General features: G+C 49.8%; 1 protein-coding gene across 1 annotated transcript in view; it reads right to left on the bottom strand.

Annotated features, from left to right (window-relative positions):
- Positions 1–9948, bottom strand: part of LOC146808477 (transient receptor potential cation channel subfamily M member 2-like) — a 1642641-nt gene extending 1632693 nt beyond the window's left edge. The window contains exon 1 of the mRNA XM_085623575.1: positions 9651–9948. The gene's annotated coding sequence lies outside the window, so the exon portion shown is untranslated. The remainder of the gene's footprint in view (positions 1–9650) is intronic.
- Between the last annotated feature and the right edge of the window lie 3425 nt (positions 9949–13373).

The raw sequence follows: 13373 nt of genomic DNA, 5'->3' as shown, positions 1-13373 counted from the left end.
ACGGAGGAACATCACGTCTCAGACCTATCTTATACCTAGAAATGACACTGGAGAGCAGCATATCTCAGACCTAGAAACTACACAGGACAGCAGCACATCTCAGACCTAGAAACCACATAGGAGAGCAGTACCTCTCGGAACTAAAAACTAAACATGAGTAGCCTCTCTCAGGCCTACCTTAGACCTAGAAACCACACAGGAGACAAGCATCTCTCAGACCGAGAAACCACACAGGACAGCAGCTCCTCTCAGACCTAAAAACTACACAGGAGAGCACTACCTCTCAGACCTAGAAACCACACTGGAGAGCAGCACCTCCAATATCTCAGGCCTGAAAACCAGACAGAAGAGCAGCACCTCTCGGACCTAAAGACCACACAGGAGGACAGCACCTCTCAGACCTAGAAACTACACTGGAGAGCAGCACCTCTCAGACCAAGAAATCAGACGAGGGGAACAGCACCTCTCAGACCTATCTTAGACCTAGAAACTACTCATGCGAGCAGCCTCTCAGACCTAGAAACCACAACAGAGAGCAGCACCCCAAAGACCAATCTTAGAAATAGAAACCCCACAGGAGAGCTGCACCTCTCAGACCTATCGCTGACCTAGAAACCACACCAGGGAACAGCACCTCTTTAACCTATCACAGACCCAGAAACCACACACGAGAGCAGCACCTCCCAGACCCAGAACCAATTCAGGAGTGCCGCACCTCTCAGACCTATCTAAGAAAGAAAACCTACACAGAAGAGTAGCACCTCTCAGACCTAGCAACCACACAGGAGATCAGCCTCTCTCAGACCTAGAAAGGAGACAGGAGACCAGCATCTCTCAGACCTAGGAACCACACAGGAGCGCAGCACACCTCAGACCTATCTCAGACCTAGAAACCACCCAGGACAGCAGCACTTCTCAAACCTAAACAACACACAGGAGAGCAGTACCTCTGACATAAAAAACATGCATGAGAGCAGCACCACTTAGTCCTAAAAACCACACATGAGAAAAGTACCTCTCAGACCTAAAAACCACACAGGAGAGCAGCACCTCTCAGACCTATCTCAGACGTAGGGACCACACAGTAGAGCAGCACATCTCAGGCCTATAAATCACACAGGAGAGCAGTACCTATCAGACCTAGAAACAATACAGGAGAGCACACAGGAGAGCAACACCACTCAGACCTATCTAAAACAAAAAAACTACACATAAGAGCATCACCTCTCAGACCTAAAACCACACAGGAGAACAGTACCTCTGAGACCTAGAAACCATACATGAGAGCAGCACCTCTCAGATCTATCTTAGAAGCAGAAACCACATAGGAAAGCAGTACCTCTCAGACCTAGAAACCACACAGGACAGTGGCGGCTCGCTCAAAACAGGGGTGGTAGGACGGGTGGGGGGGATCACCTTCCCCGCTGCACACCTCTCTTCCTCAGGTGGAAGCACCGGAAGCAGTCAGGATTCCGGGCTCTCCCAACCAATCACAACACTGCAGAACCAGATTGACCAGAGCATCCTGTATGAATGCTCAGGCAGTGTCTGCGGAGGCTGGGCATGTTCTCCACGGGGCTGTGCAATACAGCCCGATAGAGAACATGCCAAGTGTGCATGACAGTTTGGGCGGCCCTAGAGGACTGGCGAAACTGTCATGTGCACTTAGAGGAGTGCAAACTTCTCCTTCCCTGCTCTGGTGTCAGGGAGCAAGGTCCACCCTGACTAATGGAAGAAAAAGAAAATGATAATAACGTCTTGTTATTATCATTGTATTTTTCTTTTATTCACTGTTGCAATAGCAGTGGGGTGACGCTCCTCCACCTTAGCAGATGAGCTGCCACTGCTAGAAACCTTACAGGAGAACAGCCCATCTCAGACCTATCTCAGACCTAGAAACCACACAGGAGAGCAGCACATCTCAGACCTAGAAACTACACAGGAGATCAACATCTCTCAGATCTAGAAACCACACAGAGGAACAGCACCTCTCTGACCTATCTTAGACCTAGAAACACACAGAAGAACAGCACATCTGAGACCTATCTCAGGCCTAAAACCACACAGACCTAGAAAGCACACAGGAGAGCAACCCCGTCACGCTTGCGGCCATCGTCAGATGCCACGGACTCAACATAGTCTCCTACACTGACAAAACCCTGCTGATTCGTTCCCTCACAGACTAACCCAGAGCCACAAATAGCAAATTCCACAATGGGATGAAATCAGTCACCACCTGGATGAAGGACAGCTGTCTCTAGCTCATCTCAGACAAGACTGAACTCCTCATCCTGGGCTCCACCCCCTCCAACTGGGATGACTCCTGGTGGCCTACAGGACTCGGACCTCCTCCTCCCCCACACCCAAGGGCCACAAATGAAACCTCTGCATCATCCTGGACTCCTCGGTCTCAATGACCCACCAAATAAACACCGTATCGTCCTCCTGGTTCCACATACTCCACCTGTTTTGGAAGATCTTCAAGTGGATCCCCACCTGTTTTGGAAGATCTTCAAGTGGATCCCCACCAAGTCTAGTAAATGGTCACCCATGAGCTCGTCAGCAGCAGGCTTGACGATGTCAACACACTCTATGCAGTCATCACCCAAAAACCCCTATAGAAACTGCAGAACATCCAGAACATCTCAACCAGACTCAAACTGAACCAGGTGCGGCTGCTGCAGGTATGAGCAGATTGGCAGTGGGGCCAGCTTGGGGGGGTGGAGGTTTCAAGAGACGACCATGAGGGAAAAGTAAACAAAGAATCAATTTTCCCTTGTTGGCGTCTCTCAAAACCACCCCCAGCCAGCCCCACTGCTCTTACCTGCAGTGGCCACGGCTGTCCTGAACTCCACCGCCACAACCTCATCACTGGTTACCTGCAAGACCTTTACTGGCTCCCGATCAACAAAAGAATTACCTTCGAACTCCTCACGCATGCCTACACATCTCTCCACAATGCCGGACCTGCATACCTCAACCACCGCCTCTCCTACTTAGCCACCAGACATCTCCGCTCCACCCAACTGGCCCTGGCCACAAACCCACTGTTGGACTTGGCCCTTTTTGCAGGGTCATCCCTGAACTTTTTGCCTTCCTCCTAGTATTTGTTCTGACCTGGTGTTGGTGGTTTTAGGACTCTGGGCACTTTATCACTGCTGTCCAGTGTAAAGTGCATGTGCTCTCTATGGTAAACGTGGTAAGAGTGGTCTACACTTGTTATTTAATTTACCTATCAGTCCCCAGTAAAGTGGTATCTTATACCGGGGGCAAGTAAATTAAATGCTACTGGTGGGCTTGCAGCGCCATCTACCAAAGTAGCATTTCAAACCAGTCTCGGGCCTCTGCCATTGCCGGGCCTGGACTTGCAATTTACTGCTGCTGTGACGTGGCACATAAAATGGGTGCCTCTTCTGTGACTCCCCTTTTACTACATATCAGTCACCCCTAAGGTAGGCCCTAGCTATCCCTATGGGCAGTGTGCATTGTAGGTAAAAGGTAGGACATGTGCCTTAATTGTGTGGCTTGTCCTGGTAGTAACAGCCATTTTGGTTTCTCACTACTGTGAGACTGCCCTCTCGTAGGGATGCATTGGGGATTCCCTGATAAGTGGTTCAGTGGCAATGCCTGATCTGAGAGGAGTAGCATGATCAAGTTTGGTATGTTTAAAATAGTGGTAATAAATGCTGCGTAAATTGAGTGTGCGGATTTATTATCACTATTTTAGAAATTACAGTTTTAGAAGTTGACATTTATGTGTGCTATGTGTCTTTGTGCCTGCCTGATATGTATTGCATGTCTGGCTCTGGAGTGACAGGGGTTGGGGAGGTGCCGTGGCTCCAGGGGGGTGGGTGAGTCAGCACTAGGCTGAAGAGGCAGATCTGCATTTGGAGTAGTGGGAGGAGTAGCCCCTGACCCGGCCTTGTACAATGTTGGCTCTGACCCCCTGTGGTGTGTCTGGGGCCAGAGCCTGACCTAACAGTGAGGGTGTTTGAGCACTGTATAGAAATGTTGGAGTGCCCCCCAGAACTGGTTGTGACCGGGCTTAGGCCTGTGCCAGGTGGATAGGACAAAGACTTGCACTGGTATAAGCATTGGGGCTGTGACCCCATGTTTGGTGCTGTGTGCTGACTTGGAACTGGTAGCCAGTAGGCTACTGGACTGCTAGGAGGAACCGCTGCCTGGAACCAGGCTGTTACCTGCTGGGTAGGGGCTGGAGGGACTGCCCCTCTGTTTAGGGTTCCTGCGTGGTGGCCTGCCTGCTGTTCCTGTGCCCAGCTTTCCCTCTTGTGACTCTGGGGCTCAGCGCAGGAGAAGCGCTTTTTCTCTATTGAAGGACTGGAGAAGGGGGAGCAGCAGGTGTGCGTGTTGGCGCCCCCCTCCTTGCTCAGTGCTGCTTGTGATGGGTGCTTCGCAGTGTGTTCCCAGGACCCCGAGAAGTGGACTTGTGCTGCCCTGTGGCGAGAAGCAGCTGCCAAGATGAACCGGAAGTCAGGCAAGGCGACGCCTGACTGGACGGGGCTCCCATGAGAGAAGGGGGAGCCCCGCATGTTGTCCGAAGCCCATCGGGCAGCAGAGAGAAGGCCCACGAGAAGTAGGAGGGGAGAGCTGCAGGAAGGGAGCGCTCTCCCTCTTTGTTTTGGTGAAGCTGCAGTAGTGCTAATGGCTAATTTCACAGCTGCACTGCCGGATTAGGGCAGCTGCAACAACGGGGGCATTTCTTTTACCTGAAGGAAAGCTAAGGGTGAATTGCACCCTTGCCCCCTCGATCCATTGTTTTTCGGGTCTGTGGGGTCCATGGTTCTATCACATCCACAGAAAGGGGGCTAGTGGAGGCCCCGTATGAAGGGACATGCGGTGAGGATAGCCCTGACTTTTGGACAAGGGCATTATGGAGCGAGTCCAGGACAGGGCCCCGCTTGGGAACACCGGCTTGGGGACAGGAACCCAGTGGCAGGTGTTGCTGTGGTGCACAGCTGCTGATGTGATACATAATGTGTTATGCTGATCATGTTTTGCCTTATAGGCTGTCCTAGGTGACGTTAGGATGTGCACCGCTGATGGTGAGGTTTAGGCATAATGTGTTATGCTTAGTACCCTTATATGCAGTGTTTATTATGGTACACTGCGGCTGATTATGTTAGGCATAACTTGCTACATTAGGAAGTGCTATGATGTTTATGCCTCATGCCGCATGATTTATGCCTAATATGTTTTTGCCTAATGTGGGGTGCTAAGAGAACCTTTACCAGTAGTTACTGGTTGTTTTCCCTACTTGTATGTTTTAAGGGCTCTTACAGTGGCCTGATTGGCCCTGCCATGTATATAATCCCCTGTAAAGTAATACATAGTGCCAGGTGGCAGTGTATATATGTGATTGCATTCTAATGTGTTTTATGATTATTACAAAGGCTATTTTTGATATAACCTTGAGTGGAGTTTCTTTTGTGGTGTGCCTAGTGTGTCGCTGCTGTGTGAGTGTGTTGTTCAAACGCTTTACACATTGCCTCTGGGATAAGCCTAACTGCTCTTGCCAAGCTACCAAGGGGATGAGCAGGGGTTATCTTTGGTGTTTAACTCCCTTGCCCTGACTATAGGGGTGGTTTCTGCCTGGCTTAGGCGCATACCCTAACCAACCAGAAGTCCCATTTCTAACACCCACTGATCTGCAAGACCATGGCCGAGGAAGATCCTTCTCCTACCTTGCTGCGAAGACCTGGAACTCACTCTCTACATCTTAGGGAATCACCGTTGCTGCCTCAAGTCGGGAAGGACCTTAAGACCTAGCTCTTCAACTGAACTGCAGATCCGCCCCGCACACTCAGTGCCTTGAGACCCTAGAGTGAGTAGTCGCACTTTACAAGAAACCTGATTGACTGATTGATTGAGGACAGCAGCACCTCTCAGGCCACAAACCACAAAGGAGACTTAAAAAAATTAACAAGATATTCTGTCAAATGGAAATGCGAAAAGAACATTTCAGTGGTTTACTGAGGTAAATCACATGCATGTTTCCATGTATTGAGGTGTTGCCCATAGGACATTTTAAAACAAGGGGCGCCTTTGCTTGGTGCATTTGTAAAGGGCAGTTTTTCAACAAGTAAAGTAAATGTTCTTCTGCCTTAAGTACTCAGTGCTAAAGGCGTGAGGGATGCAATGTTCTTCTGCCCTAAGTGCTCGGTGCTGAAGGCGTGAGGGATGCAATGTTCTTCTGACTTAAGTGCTCGGTGCTGAAGGTGTGAGGGATGCAATGTTCTTCTGCCTTAAGTGCTCGGTGCTGAAGGCGTGAGGGATGCAATGTTCTTCTGCCTTAAGTGTTCAGTGCTGAAGGCGTGAGGGATGGAATGCTCTTCTGCCGTAAGTGCTCAGAGCTGAAGGTGTGAGGGATGCAATGTTCTTCTGCCTGAAGTGCTCCGTGCTGAAGGCGTGAGGGATGCAATGTTCTTCTGCCTTAAGTGCTCGGTGCTGAAGGCGTGAGGGATGCAATGTTCTTCTGCCTTAAGTGCTCGGTGCTGAAGGTGTGAGGGATGCAATGTTCTTCTGCCTTAAGTGCTCGGTGCTGAAGGCGTGAGGGATGCAATGTTCTTCTGCCTTAAGTGCTCGGTGCTGAAGGCGTGAGGGATGCAATGCTCTTCTGCCTCAAGTGCTTGGTGCTGAAGGCGTGAGGGATGCAATGTTCTTCTGCCTTAAGTGCTTGGTGCTGAAGGTGTGAGGGATGCAATGTTCTTCTGCCTTAAGTGCTTGGTGCTGAAGGTGTGAGGGATGCAATATTCTTCTGCCTTAAGTGCTCGGTGCTGAAGGTGTGAGGGATGCAATGTTCTTCTGCCTTAAGTGCTCGGTGCTGAAGGTGTGAGGGAAGCAATGCTCTACTGCCTTAAGTGCTTGGTGCTGAAGGCGTGAGGGATGCAATGTTCTTCTGCCTTAAGTGCTTGGTGCTGAAGGCCTGAGGGATGCAATGCTCTACTGCCTTAAGTGCTTGGTGCTGAAGGCGTGAGGGATGCAATGTTCTTCTGCCTTAAGTGCTCGGTGCTGAAGGCATGAGGGATGCAATGTTCTTCTGCCTTAAGTGCTCGGTGCTGAAGGCGTGAGGAATGCAATGCTCTTCTGCCTTAAGTGCTCGGTGCTGAAGGCGTGAGGGATGCAATGTTCTTCTGCCTTAAGTGCTTGGTGCTGAAGGCGTGAGGGATGCAATGCTCTTTTGCCTTTAGTGCTCAGTGCTGAAGGCGTGAGGGATGCAATGTTCTTCTGCCTTAAGTGCTCGGTGCTGAAGGCGTGAGGGATGCAATGCTCTTCTGCCTTAAGTGCTCAGTGCTGAAGGCGTGAGGGATGCAATGTTCTTCTGCCTTAAGTGCTTGGTGCTGAAGGCGTGAGGGATGCAATGCTCTTTTGCCTTTAGTGCTCAGTGCTGAAGGCGTGAGGGATGCAATGTTCTTCTGCCTTAAGTGCTCGGTGCTGAAGTCGTGAGGGATGCAATGTTCTTCTGCCTTAAGTGCTTGGTGCTGAAGGCGTGAGGGATGCAATGCTCTTTTGCCTTTAGTGCTCAGTGCTGAAGGCGTGAGGGATGCAATGTTCTTCTGCCTTAAGTGCTCGGTGCTGAAGGTGTGAGGGATGCAATGTTCTTCTGCCTTCAGTGCTTGGTGCTGAAGGCGTGAGGGATGCAATGTTCTTCTGCCTTAAGTGCTCGGTGCTGAAGGTGTGAGGGATGCAATGTTCTTCTGCCTTAAGTGCTCGGTGCTGAAGGTGTGAGGGATGCAATGTTCTTCTGCCTTAAGTGCTCGGTGCTGAAGGCGTGAGGGATGCAATGCTCTTTTGCCTTAAGTGCTCAGTGCTGAAGGCGTGAGGGATGCAATGTTCCTCTGCCTTAAGTGCTCAGTGCTGAAGGAGTGAGGGATGCAATGTTCTTCTGCCTTAAGTGCTCAGTGCTAAAGGCGCGAGGGATGCAATGCTCTTCTGCCTTAAGTGCTTGGTGCTGAAGGCGTGAGGGATGCAGTGTTCTTCTGCCATAAGTGCTCAGTGCTGAAGGTGTGAGGGATGCAATGTTCTTCTGCCTTAAGTGCTCGGTGCTGAAGGTGTGAGGGATGCAATGTTCTTCTGCCTTAAGTGCTCAGTGCTAAAGGAGTGAGGGATGCAATGTTCTTCTGCCTTAAGTGCTCGGTGCTGAAGGCGTGAGGGATGCAATGTTCTTCTGCCTTAAGTGCTTGGTGCTGAAGGTGTGAGGGATGCAATGTTCTTCTGCCTTAAGTGCTTGGTGGTGAAGGCGGGAGGGATGCAGTGTTCTTCTGCCTTAAGTGCTCAGTGCTGAAGGCGTGAGGAATGCAATGGCTTTGAAGTGCACTTTGCATGTGTCTAACACCCGCCCCAGCCCCGTTAGAAATGCTGAGGCTCTTTCACCCCTGTCTCTCTGAAGGATGGAGGGGGCTGCAGCACAGGGGTCTGTAAACAAAGTGGAAGGTCCTGGCCCAACTCTTGGACACGTATCATGGCTTATAGGTGGTGCCCAGCCACGCAAGCCCACGATACCTAGCGCCTAGGGATGTGAACAAAGGGGCTTATTTACAAGCCCATTGCGCCACTTTTGCGTCATTTTTAACATGGGAAAAGTGACGTACGGGTGGCGCAAGGGGCTTGTAAATCTGCCCGAGGGAGCGGCGCTTTTCAACTTTCAGAGCCATGGGATAATACAATGGTGCCAGCTGTAGGGCTCATATAACAAGCATTGGCATAGCCAATAGGTCACGCCTTTGGGACCTTATAAGTGTTTAGCCATGCAATAGTTGCATAACTAAACACGTATAAGGTCCCAAAAGCGAGACCTATTGGCTATGCCAATTTTTGTTTTAACTGCTGCAAACTAGTGAAGCCTCACGTAGAATATCAAAGCGGCCGCAAAAGTGAAAGTAATCGCGGTAAAGCGCGACGCGCACGCCCGCGCACATGCACTGTAGCTCTATGCTGGCCTGGTAGCACTTTTTGGAGCCCTCAAAATGTCTCGCCAGACCAGCGCATGCGCTGGGTCAGGCGAGACCTAAAAAGAGTGCACCACCTGGGAGAGAGCAGATTAAAGAGACAGCGTCCAACAGTGCCATCTTCAGGACTTTGGGGGCCCGGGGCCAAACGTATTTTGGGGGGCCTATTTGGAACAGCTTTGAATGTATGGTCCAGTTCAGCTCTTATGCCCTCTTTGGCCAGGTCAGTGGCCGTGCACCGGCACCCTCATCCAAATCCTACATGTGTTTACATCTAATATTCGTGGACAGTGGTTTGTATTTTCAATATTTTAACACAACAGCAGCTCACTAATATTACTGCAAGTAATCTCTGCGACACCCTCCCAGGTCTCATGTCTGAGGTCCTGTTCTGATCTTAAAGAAACTTTTTATGGATGTTGCATGAAACACAAACACTTTCTCTGCAAAATGTCTGTAAAAGCCTCACACATCACCCATATTAAAAATAAGTTGAAGGAAAACGATATTTAAAACAATCCATTTAAGACTTAAAGGTTATCAGAGCAAGACTCTCTGAAGAACAGATGGGGCCCTATCAGGGGGCTCTGAGAGGCCCACTTAGCCCATGCCTTAGAACATCTATGTGCCCCTGAGAGAGCCACCCCGAGAAAGCGGAACAGAGAGAGCAGGGGAGGGTGTCACCTGGGATGGGAGACGTGAAGCAGGAGCCGTCTCTGAAGAGCTCTCGGTTCTCACAGCTCTGATAGGGAGCAGTTCCTTCACAGGAGCCGGCGGCGCTGCTCGGATAGGTTGATCGGTCACAGGAGGCGCTGCTCTGATAGGTTGATCGGTCACAGGAGCCGGCGGCGCTGCTCTGATAGGTTGATCGGTCACAGGAGCCGGCGGCACAGCTCTGCACAAGTGACAGGCGAGCAGAGGGCTGCACGGGTGAGATCAGAGAGTGTTGGCTCACTGGTCAGTGGCTGTCACTGCTCTGCACAGGTGACATCCGTGGAGGCATTAATAGAGAGACGGCTCTGTGAATCATTTACCCAGACACAACACAAAGCGGGGTTTCGCCTTTGAGCCGCTGCCAGTGCACGCCCACACAATTGGGACAAATTTGGTCCCAGATCTGACAGGTGTGGAGGGGGCGAGGGTGAGTGTGGGGGTGTGGGGGGGGGGGGGGAGGGGCAAATTATGTTTAGAGAAGGTATCAGGACAGAAGGGCTGTCTGTGCTCCTCTCAGGGTCATGGAAAGTTTATTGCTGGGAACTGCTTTGAATGCCATTATGCGTTAGCTGTCTTTCACTGCACCCAGATGTCTACCACTCATCATTAAAGAGTAGTGGGGTCACTGTAGTCTGACGCTCTCCAGTGCACTCCCTGACCTGGTTGCATGTTGCTTCCATTCATCCATGCACAGGTGCACAGAGAGCTCCTCTGGCCTCTGTCCAGGGCAGGGGGAGGATGTGCACCCCTGCTGGGGGTGCTTCAGCCCCCCCATAATGAGAGATCTGCGCGTGCCAGAGGGGGGCTCTCTGTGAGACCAGGGCCACAGCAGCTCCTCTGGCCTCTCTGTCCAGGGCAGTGGGAGGATGTGCACCCCTGCTGGGGGGGCTTCAGCCCCCCCATAATGAGAGATCTGCAGGGCACAAGTCCTAGAAAAGAAATGGGGGGACTAACCAGGTGCAAGTGAAATCATGACACGCGCCATCACAGCGCATGATGTCACGACGCGCGACATTGCACAAGACATCACCAGAAGTGACCTCACAGGCAGTGACATCACAAGAAGTGACAGATATTAAGACCTCACATATGTTTATCAGGTGTGTCATGAGTACATTTCAGCGCATTATGAGAGTTAACAAATGAGATTTGGCGTCGGGGTTGTGCCAAAAAAGTAGCGCAATCCCGACACAAAAGCTGGGCCTCAACTAATACATTAATTTTTTTTATTCCCTACCACAAAGAAATTGGCGACAAGGTGAAGCATGGCAGAAGATCTGTTATGCTTAATTGGTTGCAAAGTCTATATTTTAGAATATTTGATTAGTAATAGTAATAATGGTGTGATAACTCATGGTTAATGCACTTGCTGGAGAGATCTGTGTTTTGTGAAGTCCCAGATTTGAATCAGAGTAGTAGACAGGCGGGCAACTAGAGCCAAATTTCGAGGGGGCTGAAAAAGATTTCAGGGGGGGGGGTAAGTCTCCCAGCCATAGGCAGAGTGGCTGTAAGAAGGGGTGAAAACGCAACAAAAGCCTCATTAACGAGTAAATGGTCTTTTAAAGACCTGTGAAGTACTCGGGTCCGGCTGCAATTAGACGGACGCCAGCCCGTGAGGCTGTCTCAGCCGGGCTGACACACATGACGGGGGGTGGGGACTGAAGCCCGGTGAGCCCAATGGGTGTTGCGCGCCTGGTAATAGAGGAGGTAAATGTGTCTCCTGCAAAGCACGTCACATAACATGCAGATGACAGATTTTTATATTATGTAGATATTAAAGTGGGGTTCTGCTTTTAAAACAGAGATCCTTTTGTTACCTACTGTTCATACATTGTAATCCTTGTAAAAGACCACAGTGAGGTATGAAGGGCATGTGACTCCTACACCTTGTCACCCCCAATGTTTCATGTAACTCATCTTGTACATTGATTTACTCATGCACATGATTTATTGTCAATTTATAATGTGTATGTTTCATAAAGAGCTCTGACACTGCAGTGGGTTGCCCAGCGCCATAAAAGAAATAAAATAGTGCTATTGAAATTGTTATTTGTGTAACTTCCGGGACAGACAAACACACCTGACATTCTTACGGTGCAGGCATCTCTTATAGACAGGGGCTGAACAAAGGCCAAAGCTGCCTCTGTTAAGTACCTGAGAAGAGATTACAAGCTGTGTGCCTTTGTTTACCCTGCTGGCATTTACATTTAAGTGTGAGGTTCCAGGCTTCCTCCGGTCAGGATATTCAAACAAAAGGAGGTCTGATGGCCCCTTAGCTTCGACCTAGCTGGGGGTGAAGAAAAATCCCTCACCGCCTGCACATTGCTGGTGGGAATTGAAAGCAGACAACTTGCAGGCGCTGCTGAACGTGTCCCGGAATCAGAAAATTACACCGGGACACACGTTCAGGGTATTTCTGTGGGGCCCAACTTCTTGGCAGACGGGACGGCGTACACCCAGTGAAAAGAGTGGGTGGACACCGTGTACCTGCATGTACCCCCGACTTGTGCCCTGGAGATCTGTGAGTGCCAGGCGGAGCTCTCTGTGAGACCAGGGCCACAGCAGCTCCTCTAAAGGCACGGACGCTTTGCTCTGCTGGGACATGTACAACGCACCCCTACAGCAACAGATTTAAAAAAACTAAATCTAAAAAACAGTTTTCACCTAAACTGTGGAGGATTTTATCTGTGGTTCTGCTTGGGACTGCCAGGCTTTCCTTGGTGGTCCCAGCCAAGAAACGCAAGCATTGGTAAATGCACTAGGTTTCGCCCATGTGGAGCTGTTTTTGTTGTAAGTTATAGCTTACTGGGTAGTTGCATAACATAAGTTACAGAAAGTCTGTTAAAGTGTTATGACTTGTTTATTTACAAAAAGGCAATATATTATGGTGTTACTACTGGAAGGGGGGAGGTAGGTAATAGCAAACGTTTGAACCATGAAATAAAAGAGAAATAGAATTAATTGATGTAATAGCAATATAATGTGTTTAGAGGAGTTCTGACAGTTTTTGGCCCCAGTGCCCTGCACCTGCGGCACCATTGAAATCACGACCCTAGTGCCTGCTAGATAACGGCACTTGTGACTGCCTGTTTAGTAGAGAAATGTTGCAATTTTTCTGCGCTTAGTGGGGTTCCTAGAGCTTTTGGCCCAGGTGCCACTGCACCTACACCTTCAAGTTAAGCCCATTTTAACTGCAAGATACCTGCAATTGTGTTTGTCTGTATAGTAGTAAAACATTGCAATATTAGGTGTCTAGAGGAGTTTTGACAATGTTTCGGCCCAGTCCACTGCATGTGCTGCACCATTCAAATCAGGACCCTGTTGCCTGCAAGGTAAATGCATGTGCAACTGACTGTTTAGTACTAACAAATATCTATATTAGGTGTTTGGAGGGGGACCTGGAGCTTTTGGTCCTGGTGCTGCTGCACCGATGCACAATTCAAATTATGACCCTATTGCCTGCTAGATAACTGCCCTTGTGACTATTGTTTAGTAGTAAAATTTAGCAAGGATCTGGGTTTAGAGGGGTCCCTAGAGCTTTTGGCCCCAGTGCCACTGCACCTGCTGCACCATTCAAATCAAATCCCTTTTAACTGAAAGGTAACTGCAATTGTGGCAGTCTATGTAGTAGCAAAATATAGTAATATTAGGTGTTTAGAGGAATTCTGACAACTTTTTGGCCTGGTGCGACTG

The sequence above is a fragment of the Triturus cristatus genome, chromosome 8 (genome assembly GCF_964204655.1).
Source record: "Triturus cristatus chromosome 8, aTriCri1.1, whole genome shotgun sequence".
Taxonomy (NCBI): Eukaryota; Metazoa; Chordata; class Amphibia; order Caudata; family Salamandridae; genus Triturus; species Triturus cristatus.
This window is presented reverse-complemented; position numbering and strand designations above follow the sequence as displayed.